The 12292-nt window shown below is 32.8% G+C and overlaps 1 protein-coding gene across 3 annotated transcripts in view; it reads left to right on the top strand.

Annotated features, from left to right (window-relative positions):
• The window catches only part of LOC129743935 (neural-cadherin), an 833438-nt gene that overhangs the window by 243016 nt on the left and 578130 nt on the right, over positions 1-12292 (top strand). The gene's annotated exons all lie outside the window — the stretch shown is intronic.

Here is a 12292-nt window from a genome sequence, read left to right as displayed (position 1 = left end):
TGAAAGTTGAAATAAAATTATTGAAAAAACCTTGAAACCATAAAAAGTTTATATTCATTTTTAAAATGAACGGTTTAAATTATTTTCATTTTGTTAAATTTTGAGATATAATACAACAAAGAGCGAACTGATTTATTGTTTGGGAAATTTTGAAAATTTCAAAAATAATAGTATCTACTTGTAATCAAATTTAAAAGTTTTCGGACTACAAAACATTATTTTTTAACCTCTTTTTGCATGTTGAAGGTGAATAAACTTGTTTCTGATCATCTAAACATCATTTTAGCTTTTGATTAACAGATGGTGTTGTTGATAATGATGAATTTATGAACGAAAAAAAACTATATAAATCGGATTTTATTTCATCGACGGAAATTTTATTGATGACTTTAGATTTGATAGCAACATTCTTTATTTTTGTTTTGTACAAAACTTGAATGTTGTTACGAAACAATGATTTCAAGTGATTATTTATCATAATCGGTTAAAAAAGAAGTTATGGCCAAGGTTGCCGAAATCACAGAATAATCTATAATTTTAGAAAATTTCGAGCATATTTTCGTCACAGATCCTGTGTCATATTATACAATATTTTACAGGTTTTAGAAATTTTGTATACTTTTCCAAACAATTAAATATTTATATCCATATTTACTAAGGATTTCTGACTCAAATTCATGAAAATGTTATAAAGTTAACACTGTTTATTGATTTCTATGATATTTATTGTAAAAATAAGCATACAGGACATGTTCTTCAGTGAAAATCGTATTTAAACGTTAAAGAATCTTGTCACAGAATTTTGAAGTCAAATATCAGAACTACAGAACTTTGTTTTAAAACATAGAATTTTTTCCGGCAACCGTAGTTATGATTACTTCACGATAATAGTTATATAAGAATTTTCAAATGGTTTAGCAAACCACAGTGCAAAATAGATTTACTAATCTTAGTACAGGAAGAATAAACACACAGCAAAAAAAGTAGTGTGATATTACATCAAATACCTGCACATAACTTGAGTCGCAAAAGGTACCTAATTTTACACTGTCTTGATGTACCCGGCTGTTTGGAGACAAAGAATATGTTTCGTACCTCTGATCCATATGGGCCAAATTTCCTAAAAAATGAAAAATTATGAAATTATTTTTCAAGCTGTGGGTTTGCTTATATTTTTGATTAATTTTGGTAGTACTTACAAGCCAAACAAATACAGCTGAGGTCCGTAATCCGTTTCTTAATTTTTGAAATGTAATCAAATTTGAACGTCAACAAAGGAAAACATTGACTACTTGATGCGATATCACATAGAAGGTTGTGATATTACACTTCACGACGTATTCGAGTAGTGTACATCATTTAGATGTATTATTGCAACAGAAATCCGTAATCCCCAGAAATTACATCGTCTATCGTTACATTTTTTTTTGCTGTGCATGGTAAATCTAACCCGTTCAAAGCTAAAATTAATCGTTGGCTTACCAGAAGGTCACTATCCTAGTCAAGTTAAATCCGACCATCAGATGGCGTTGAGATTGAGCCTCAAGCGTGAATGAGATTAAGAAATATTTTGCTCGGGAGATGCACAATAAACCGATGTTTCATTAATAACTTTTTTCTCCACTAGCCGATTGAGTAATTTTCTCAAAAACTAAATCAAGGTAAATATTTTACCCCAAGACAGCATCACCCGGGTTCGAGCACGTGCTCGAACTTGCACCCTACACTTTGAGTGCGGTGAGTTAAAATGGGTGCGTGTTAAACTTGCGCCTCAAAAGTTGTGTGCAAGTAAGTGCAAAAACTTGCGTGCAAGTAAGTGCAAAAACTTGCGTGCACTTCGCACCCAAGTTGTACAGTGAAGATTTTTGAAAAGGGCACATTTTTGCCATATTTGTAAAGTTAGTCAGGTTTGTAAAATTTATCAAGTTGGTGAATGTTGTCATTTTTGTTTTTTTTTTTGAATTTCTTACCAATTTTGTCAACTATGCAAATTTGGTCCAATTTGTAATTTTTGACGATTTTAACAATTATGTCATTTTTGTAATTATAGACTATTTTGAAATTTCTGTAAATTATGTCAGTTTTGTAAATTTGTTTAATTTTTCTCGATATTGATCCTATATTGATTCTGTCAATTTTGCATATTAAGTTTTATGATTTATATTCATTTTATCTATCCAGTTTTGTCAATTTTGTAAATGTTATCATTTATGTCAATCCATTCAAAATTTGGTCCATTTTGGTCAATTTTTGTCAACTTTTCCTATATTTGCTAAATTTGTCAGGTTTGTTAAAACTTGATAAAAATTTGAGAATGTTGTCTATTTTGTAATTTTTATCAATTTTGTCAATTATGTGAATTCGATTCACTTTGTAAATTAAGAAAACTTAAACAATTGTCATTTTTGTAGTAATTGACTATTTTGACATTTTTGTCCATTATGTCGGTTTTGTAAATTTGTTTTGAAAATCGTCTAGCGCTGGATGGCATCTGAATTTTTGGATTTTAATCTGAATTCTGAAACTCACTATTGGACCCGATGTTTTTAAATTAAATTTAAAATCAGAAATACTTAAAAGTCCAGGGAATTCAACATATTGAAATTAACGCGTCTGTACAAAAAATCACTTTAAACTTTAAAACAGTTGATAAAATTAAATTGGGTGAAACTTTTTGTTGATGCATTTTCGTTTGAACGCGAAGTTACGCCTATTAAAAATGGGATTTTTTTTTATCCGGGTAGGGCCAATAGATAGCGTCGATTTTTTAAATAGGATTTGATAAGATTTTCCGAAGTTTCAAAAGCGTTTTATTTCGAGCTAACTGATAGTTTCGCCCTTATGAAATGTTACGCTAGGTTTGTTTACATTTGGTGCGTTCGCCCTTTTTAAAACATACTACAAAATTATTTAACAGATTCACGCTTGCTTCGACGTATCGAAGCCAGCCATCGCTGCAGAAAAATGCGGTATTGAACCCTACACCCATCGGTTTGATGTGGCGAATCCGGGGTTGAACCCCTTTATGAAACTCCATATTAATACAATATGGTTTAGAAGCTTCGGCTTTGAGTTTTTGAGACCGGTTCGGTTATCACTGAGCTGGTACAAAATTTAAAATTTAAGATGTATGATTTCTTACTCCTTCCTAGCGCTCATTTTGTCGTCATGAAGACTTCATGAGTGGGAGAGGAGCACGGCCATCGTGTAGCGAGCGCGCCCATCGTGTACATGACGTTGTATATATGACAATCTTTATTTTAGTGATTGCTAGTTGTGGCTAGCAAGCCAAATTGACACGTTTTTGGAGTGATGATTTTTGATATTTACTATGAATAAAACAATTTTCAAACTATTTTGTATTTTTTTCTTTCTTTTATAGGTTGTAGAAGAAAAAAAATCAAATTTTTTAAGATAAAAATCATTTTTATTGTACTGCTCAGTTTCACAAAAACGTCGAGAACAAAGTTTACAAAAATTCACACAAATACACACAAATACACAGACATCATCAGAACTCGTCGAGCTGATTCGATAGGTACCTATAAAGGTATATCTAAGAGCCATAATTAAGAATCTCACAAATCGACCGATAACTATACCTTTCTGAAAGAAAGGCAAAAACATTTCTCATTTTCATTCAGTACCAATGTCATGTGAAGTTCTAAGATAACTTAAAACTTACATTATTTTCATATATAATTATGCATTACAAATATGCAATTTATAGAAAGCTGTTTACTTAAATTAAATAAAATATCTTTTGTTATAAAAACTCCAGAGTTTTAACCGGCTATTATCAGGGTAAAAATTAAGTATCTTAGAAATTGAATAAAAAATCTAAGAAAATGAAAAAAAAATTCATTTGAAATTGTGAGTTTTATAGAGCTTTGCTGGAAATAACATAAATACAAATGGCAGACTAGAATGCTTACTTTAAAAGCATAAGTATATGTATAAATAATTCAAAATTATTGTAAGCATAATGTTGTCAGTATTTTTCTGCACGTATCCGGACCGGACAAACCGGGCAGTTTTTTTTTATAAAAACCTGGCAAATCCGGGCATTTGATTTCGCTAGTAACGACCATAAATCCCGATAAAATCCGATCAAATTTTCTCAAAACCTTGAAATAGCTCAACAAAAAGCAAGAAAAAAAATTCTTCATTAAAATTCATCGATAGATTTTGTATCGCATTTAAGGGTTTCCAAAAAACCTTTCATGATTATTAAAAAAAATTGCTCAAAATATTTCGATTTTGAGTCGTTTGTTGTTTTTTTTTTGTATGATTTGCCAAATAAAGTAAATTAGTCCGGGCAAAATCCGGCATTTTTCAATGAAATCCGGCAACCGGGCCGGGCCGGACTGCTCCCAAATTTGGTTCAAAACATCCGGGCAAACCCGGATAAAACCGGGCAGTTTGGCAACCTTATGTTAGCACCCTACATCATTAATTTTTGCTAAAGTAAATAACCTGAATTCAGCATATCATTTTTCAATTGACCGTCCATTCTCTAATTTTGTTCACCATAAAAACATTCTCGTAGTTAAATAACGAATTTATTTCTTTAAAAATAAATATTTCTTTTTTTAATCTTGTCTTCTTAGATTTCAAAACGAGGTTAAATTCATTGAGATTTTCAAGTCTTGTGTTGTTCCCCCACTTTGATGATTTTTCTTAGTATTGAGAACTCGAGATAATTTTTGAAGATATCTACTATGTAAACTAAGTTGGACTCTCTATCTGATTTTTTAACTACTAAATTAATTAATTTATAACTGATTCCGTGTTTTAAACATCTTATCTCTATTTCAAATTTTGGTTTTCAACTTTTGTCACATTTAGAAGTATTTAACAGAAAGTTTTTTGTTTTTATACTTATTCTGATGAGAATTTTTTTTTAAGTAGAACCTGTAATAGCCATAACAATTGAAATTTATGGCACAATAAATTAAAACGTTAATTGAAAAACATTTTGATAAAGAATGTGTCTGAATTTGATTTGAAAATATGATTTGAATTTGAGAAACTGAATTGTGGTTCTGGATAAAATTTGAACTTTGGTATCTGTATCTCCATGTAATGTAAGTTTTATTTTGTTTGTCTAATTTTTTTTTAAATTTTGGATTCTAAATTTGAAATATTTATGTTGATGTTATGAAGAAAATATTTATTCTGCTTTCGATTAAACACTAAGTATGACACACATTTATTTGTTCATATTTTTTTCCAAAACAGTGAATTTTAGTTGGCGATAGAATTATTGAACAAATTGAGAATTGAATTTGGTATTTAACAATTCTTATCAGAGTTAAAATTTTCGATTAGTTGATTAACTGTTTCGCGAAGTTTGCACGTGATGGTAAAACAATTATTGTTTCAAGGCATTTATTCAAAAGTAGAAAACACGATGAGCTTTCTAGTTTTAAAGGACGTTACGTGGAGCTATTATTGAATTGCCTATGCTCTTAAATAACGGACACTATAAATAGTTTAAATGGTTCCTTGGGAAAGCCTTGCATCAGTTTGGTGAAATAATATTTATAAAATCGGATTTTTTTTTTCGGATACTGTTTATAAAATCATGGACTGACGTTGGAACTAGGAAGGAGCAGAAAATATTGACCAGGCTCAGAACTGGTCACACTAGGATAACTCACCAACATACACTGGAAGGAAAGGAGACACCCATATGGTTAACTTGTGGTGTAATGATTACTGTGAAACATCTACTTTTGGAATGCCGAAAATATTCAACAATAAGACAGAGTATATTACCGGAAGGAGGACTAGAAATGATACTGCAAAACGAAACAGAAAGTAAAGAAAAAATGATAAGATTCCTAAAAATAAGTGAATTGTACAGTGAAATTTGATGAAAAATTGTAGAAACGTTATTTTCCAAACACGAGGGTGAAAACTTAAGGTTAATCCCTCTAAAAATAAACGATACAAAAAAAATGGTAAAAGTAAGAAGTCGTTATCTTCTGAAACCAATTTAAAATTCATCACGAAGATTTTATTTTCAGCTTCCGATGGAAAACGAATTAAGAGATAGTTTGCAGAAAACTTAAATCTCATAAATTTTTGTTTTTTCGTTTATATCACTAATTTTTACGATAACTTAAACTAGTCTAGTACCTTGAGTGTATTGTTTAAAATGCCAGATATTGATTCGTTAAAAACCAATCCCTAATTTAAACTTCTGCAGTACGACTTGTAAGTTGTTCAGATTAATTAGCTTTCTGGTCCACAAAACTCCTCAAACTAGAAAACGTACCTGAACCTGTAACAGAAGCAGGGAACTTCAAATGCCAAAAAACATACATCATAAAGCAAGTTTCCCGCACTCCCTCTGCCCGACATTTTCCGACCGGAAAACACACAAATTCTTGCTGACAGACAACAACTGCTAGCTGTTATGTTGCTTTGTACGAGTGCTTCATTGCCAAAAAAAAGATGTATGTAGGTATACCAACATGAAAGTTCCTCTTCTGCTTGCATAAATTCCCAGCCTGTTGCAATCTGCAGAATGTTCCCTGAGTTGTTGGCTGTTTTTTTTTGCTGCTTGCCGCTTACATGGCTCTGACTCTCATTGTGAGTTGCTCACATCTTTGGGCACGTGTGCTGGGATGCTGCAGCCCGTCCGGACACGTGTGATGATGAGTCCTGTAGCAGCCATAACACTCCAGCAGTGAGCCAATGCCACCTGCTGCTCGAGCTAAGGCTACACTCAACAATCCGCCAAAGGCCGCAGGATGTGTGTGCGCCTTTAGGGAATCCAGAAGGAAGAGACAGTACCGAACTAGAAAAAAAATCCCTGAATAAAATCCTCCACTTTTAAGAGTAAAAAAAGACTGAACCGATGTCGACAAGTTCTAAAGCCCAAGACTACAGCAAGTTAAGCTTCCGGTCCCGGAATTGGGGACGGATATGTACCTTCAACCTACGAGGGCTAGTCGGCGCAACCTTTACGGATATGCTATTCCGAGAGAGCGCTATCCAGCCAAACAGCAGGAGATGAACCATGAAGATAATAACTGGGATATGGTAAAGCTTTCAGTGCCCGTTTGTGTGATGTTGTTTTTTTTAAACCGGCGTTGGCACAAGTGGGATCATCGGTTGGCGATCTGGGAGTAATCGGTTATACTTTCTGGGGGCAGTAGAAAAAGATGAAGTTGGGAAACAATCCAATGACTGTTGGAAAAATCTTTCAAAAAGTTCAGATAAAACATAAATTCACCAAAGGCTTGAAATTTTGGAAGATTCTGTTAACGATTGGTTCGGAGGCATTGAAAATCTACATTCAATTTTTAACTTTAAGATTATCTATATAGTCTATAGCATATCATGACGGAAAGGAATAAGGAGACTTTCACAATTTACCGGGTGCTATAAGTACGGAATATTCGGCCGGCAAAATGTTCGGTGCCGAACTCTTGAAATTTGGGACAGACAAGAGACACATACTTAAAGAAGATTTTTTGCATTATACATTTGGTTGAAAATAATCGACTCAAAAACATGAGGGGCATTTAAATGAAGCAAAAAGAAGTTAATTGAAAAAGGCATCGTCAAACAGAGCATCATGCAACAGCAGGGTTAAATGCAACATATGTACAGTACCGTTCATAATTGTATAGAAATTGGAAGCACGAGCACTGTCACTTCGACTTTGAACTTCCATAACTTTTTACTCTGATGATATTTTTTTATCAAATTTTTTGCCTTACATAGATAAACTATCGCACTATTATATCACAAAATTTGAGCTTTTTGGAGTTTGTGTGGCATGAGAAACAGTAATTCTACGAAAAATCACTTTTTGGACTTTTCTCATTCAAACTGCAATATCTCAGAAACTACGCTATATTTTATATTGAAATTTTGCAGAGTGATTGTAGAAATATAAAGCTAGCATGTCTGAAGTTTTCGAAAAGTTCTATCGATCAGATCAAAAGTTACGCGAGGTGCAATATTTCAGGCATGAACCTAGAAATGTGATTTCTATAGAATTTTGGACGAATGTTTCCATAGGAAAATCATGCTCTCTGTTTAACAACCAGTAAATCTATTTCAACCAAAAAATCAAAACGATATCACAAGATTCTGATTTCAAAACACAAATGGATAATTTATCCTTTATTGCTTTCGCCAGACATTTTTGTCTGATTGTTCGATGAAAACGATATTGTTCTCATGAATCGTCCAAAATTCTATAGAAATCACATTTCTAGGTTCATGCCTGAAATATTGCACCTCGCGTAACTTTCGATCTCATCGATAGAACTTTTCGAAAACTTCAGACTTGCTAGCTTTATATTTCAACAATCACTCTGCAAAATTTCAATAAAAAATGTAGCGTAGTATCAGAGATATTGCAGTTTGAATGAGAAAAGTCCAAAAAGTCCGATTTTCTTAGAATTACTGTATCTCAGGCCACACAAACTCCAGAAAGCTCAAATTTTGTGATATAGTAGTGTGATAGTTGATCTATCCAACGCAAAAAATTTGATCAAAAAATATCATCAGAGTAAAAAGTTATGGAAGTTCAAAGCCGAAGTGGGAGTGCGCGTGCTTCCAATTTCTATACAATTATGAACGGTACTGTATACCATAACACTTATTCAATTTTTCAATTGTCATAGAAAATCCAAAAAATTAAGCAATGGATGTACGATTTTTTTACATTTTTCGATGCCGTATAAAACTTTACCCAGTTTGACGAATTGGCATAATTTTACACCCACAAACTTTATATTGCTTTTATTATCCTACACCAACACTGTTGGTGTAAAAAAAAATTTCGGACAATCATCAATTTTTTTCTAGAAAATATTTTTGTAATTCAGTAACCAAATTGAGCTAAAATGCCTCTAAATGAAAATCATAAATTCACCTATTAAATTTCCTTTTCCATATACTCTAATATGATTGTTTTGCATCACGCGTTGGTTTATTTCGAAATTTCATGCATCCAAATATTAATTTTTATTATTACAGCTAGAAGATTTTAGTAATTTTTATCCCTAAATGTATGCAGCACCCTTATGATTATTCTTTAAAAACTTTTTAGACAGAGAAAATGTAAAATTTAATTCAAACAAAACCAACAAATACTGCAATTGGTGCTTTATGCGCTATGACATCACAAATTTATAAATTTTCAACGTTTTCATTTGATTCTTCATAAAAAAAAAACAAAGTTCGATGCACCTTCCCCTTTTTCTTAGTAGGATGAAAATTGCGTGTTTTTGCCAATTTGAAAATAACTCTGGTAGAACCAACAATTTTTCTGACTACGTAAATTTGATGTCCTATCAACCTTATTTGCAAAACCAAAGCAAAAATTTGAATTCGTGTTGTTCATTCAAATCTTCTGGCTGATGTGCTCTATGAAACAAAAACAACTTATCGAGTATTTTTTTCTTGATTTTAGTTGAAGAATTCCAAAACTTGCCTGCATAATGGCCAGATTTGTGTTATAAACTTTCTAATCAAATGCCCGGACTTGCAAAGTTTATAAAAAAATAGGCTGGATTTGTCCTGCTCGGATAAGTGCGAAAAAATATCTGGTGGGTAAAGGTGGGTAAAGGAACTATTTCTGATTTTCTGGTTCCAATTTTTTTTTTATAAAAATTAAAAATCAAAATTTGTTGCCTGTGACCAGGTTGTGGAATCTGATTCCAGTTTATTATTTTTGACTTTCATTTCGAGTCATCATTAAGACAAAATCTTGATTCGAATCTTCGTTTTGCATTTAAAACTAAAATGAGATTAATTTTCCATATTCGAAACTCTTCATTCCGGAATATGAAAAGATCATTCGGGATTTTCAACCAGCTTCACTAGATGAATCTATATATATAAAAATGAATTTCTGTCTGTCTGTCTGTCTGTCTGTCTGTCTGTCTGTCTGTCTGTTCCCTATAGACTCGGAAACTACTGAACCGATTTGCGCGAAACTTGGCAGGTGGGGGTGTTGGAGGCCGGGGAAGGTTCCTATTATGGTTTGGGACCCCTCCCTTTCTCATGAAGAGGGGGAGGGGCCTCCCAAGCAAAAGTCAATTTTTTGCATAACTCGAGAACGCATCAAGCAAATGGTATCAAATTTGGAATGGGGTGATATTTGGGAACGAGGAATATTTCTATGAATATTTGGTACCCCTCTCTCCTCTCAGTGGGGTGATAGGAAGGGGGGAGGGGGGCTATCTTACAATTTTTCATGTAACTCGAAAACTAATCAAGATATTGGAACCAAATTTGGCACGGGAAGGTATTTGGACACGAACAATATTTCAATGGTTATTTCAGACCCCTCCCTTTTTTTAGTAGAAAGGGGGAGGGGGCCTCTTTCATATTTTTCACATAACTCAAAAACTAATAAAGCAAATGGAACCAAATTTGGCATGGGAGGGTATTTGGATACGAAAAATATTTCTATGATTTTATGAGACCCATTCCTCTTTTCTGTAGGGAGATATAAAGGGGGGAGGGGGCCTCTTTTATAATTATTTACATAACTCAAACACCAATAAAGCAAATGAAACCAAATTTGGCATGGGCGGGTATTTGGGAACGTGACGTGTTCTAATGATTGTTTGAGATCACTTCCTTCTTCCAGTGGGGAGAAAGGAAAGAGGGAGGGAAGTATCATACAATTTTTACTGCATAACTCGAGAACTACAACAGCAAATGGAACCAAATTTGGCATGGAACGATATTTGGTACGAGAAATTCTTCTATGAATATTTGGTATCCCTCACTCCTTCAAAGAGGTGGATGAAAAGGGGGAGGAGAGATCTCCCTTACAATTTTTAGTCTAACTGGAGAGCTGATCGAGCAAATATAACCATATTTGGCATGTAAGGATATTTGGATACAAGAAAGGGGGAAAGAGGAGCTTCCATACAATTTTTTCTGCATAACTCGAGAATTAATCGAACAAATAAACCAAATTTGGCATCAAAAAGTATTTGAGTACGAAAAATACTTTTTCTATGTGAAACAATACCTTTCTTGCAGTAGGATGATGGAATTGGGATTATTGGAAGGGAAGAGGAAGCTTATATTTAATTTTTTTTTCACAAAATCCGAGAAATGGACAAAACTTAACATGGAAAATCATGTTGGTATGATTCTACGATTATCTGACACACCATCCTCCTTTCAGTGAGTAGGTACATAGGAGAAGGGAGGTGAGCCCAATACAATTTTGATAGCATAAATTCTTAATTTATGATAATGATGCCATCAAATGAAGACAAGTATGGCATGGAAGGTACTTGATTACGAGATATGTTTCTACGATTGTTATAGACCTTTACGCTTTACAGTGTAGAGAGGGGAAGAAAGGATGAGGCTCCATATACATTTTGTTGTGGGTCTTAAAAACTTATGAACCAATGGAACTATATTTGATATGAGAGAATTTTTGGGAACGAAAAAAATTGGGTTTGATTATTAAAGATCACAACCTCCATTCAGCAGGGGGTGAAGGGATGGACAGGGGAGAGGGCTCTCTGATCAGTTTTTTAGCATGAATCCAGAACATATTAAGAAAAAACAACCATATTATATAAGTAAAATTGTTTGCGATCGATTAATTTGAGACATTTCAGACAGATTGAAATTATCAAATCATTAACACAAATTTGTAGAGCAAGATTCAGAATATTAGTTTAAGTTATCTTTGCGTTGTAATTTGAAACTCCAGCTGCAGCTCTCATTTTATAGCGGTTGCGGTTATGTTATAATTTGATTTAAAAAATAATAATAAAAAACAATAAAAATTTGAATAATTTTTTAAAATATCATTTGATTTTGAAAGGTGTAGCAAAGCACACCGGGTCAGCTAGTTACTTATAAATAATTGAACGAAGAATTCACATAGAAAATCAAAGATTAAAAAATCAAATGAAAGATATCTGGTTGAGGATTGTGTTATAAAATGCCGTGGTTCATAATTATTGGGAAATTTTGTTTGGAATTTAGATTCTGAAATCGATTCTAATTCAGGAAATTTAGGAATTCCCAAATTTTATTCAATTTCGGAATTAAAATTCAAAACAACGCTAAACAATACACCAAACAGGTGATGGCCACTATTATGAAATTAGATCTGGACTCATATTCAAGATTTCGTTCTTTGAAAAATCTTAATTCAAAAAAAAAATTCACAGGATTTTAATAATGAAATAAATTTTAATGGTTACTTATTGTTGATAAACAAAATTTGTACGTTCAGATTCATGAAAATTAAGCTGGAGATATGAATATTTTATTGGTT

Source organism: Uranotaenia lowii, chromosome 2 (assembly GCF_029784155.1).
Source record: "Uranotaenia lowii strain MFRU-FL chromosome 2, ASM2978415v1, whole genome shotgun sequence".
Classification (NCBI taxonomy): domain Eukaryota; kingdom Metazoa; phylum Arthropoda; class Insecta; order Diptera; family Culicidae; genus Uranotaenia; species Uranotaenia lowii.
The sequence above is the reverse complement of the archived record's forward strand: the minus strand, read 5'-3'. Positions and strand labels throughout refer to the sequence as shown.